Source organism: Corvus brachyrhynchos, unplaced genomic scaffold (assembly GCF_000691975.1).
Source record: "Corvus brachyrhynchos isolate BGI_N302 unplaced genomic scaffold, ASM69197v1 scaffold126, whole genome shotgun sequence".
Taxonomy (NCBI): domain Eukaryota; kingdom Metazoa; phylum Chordata; class Aves; order Passeriformes; family Corvidae; genus Corvus; species Corvus brachyrhynchos.
The window spans coordinates 11,033,133-11,034,079 of record NW_008239283.1 but is presented as its reverse complement, the minus strand read 5'-3'; positions in this window follow the sequence as shown (position 1 = coordinate 11,034,079).

The following is a 947-nucleotide window of genomic DNA, read 5'->3' as shown; positions in this document are numbered from 1 at the left end:
AATGGTTTAGAATGTAATTCAGTAACTGTAATCCCATGGAAGGTGTGTATTAATAACAAGGGAATTTAGTTCTGGGAGAAATGTCCTAGTTGGCTTAACAAACTGCGTCACTATCTATTACTTGGTAGAGAAAAATATAAGCAGCTAATTAATGCTTTGGGGACTTAGGAGGAAGAAAAAACAACAATGAAAAAACCCAAACCAGAGTTCTCCCTCTTCCCCAGGGATAAGGAAATGCAGGAGGTAGAAAATGATTTATTATTTTATGTTACTTTATTTCAGCCAGAACTTTGTCAGAGGGCTACAAAGCGTAACTCAGCTTTAATCAGTGTAAATTTTGAGCTTGATTCATTTCTGAGTAGCGTTAAATTTCACTGGGTTTATAATCATATAAATGCAGAGCTCTCAAGGTGATCTAGTCCTTAATAGTTACTAGTGAATTTGGCCCAGACATTGCATTAGTTAACTGTACCATAAGGATGCTAATGAGGGGAAGGGTAAGTCAGTAATTCTTTGCTAGCCTAATTCCAGTAAACTATGAAGGAATTTATTATGCTGTAACTTGTTTGTTCTGAATAGCATGGTCTGTAGTGAAAAATAGGGAGAAGAACTTTTGGTTGGGTGGAGAAAGTTAAAACACACATTTAGCAGCAGAGGTTATTTATAGATAAAATATACAAATATACAAATACACATCCAAACCTGAACATAAGCAATGGAAAAGTAAAATTTCAAATATAGGGTCTCTCAAAAAGCAGTTTTTAAGTACTTTTAATGGAGGTAAGCTGTAAAAATGTAAGGATACTGAAAGAAAGGTCATGGACTGTTTGACAGTTCTGGGTAACGAGAGGAAAGCTGCTGGAACAATAGAAATGGGAAAAGTAAGGTCCCTCCTGCCTCACTCAGAAGATAGTTTTGACCTATTGACGTAACTCAAAAAATTCCTG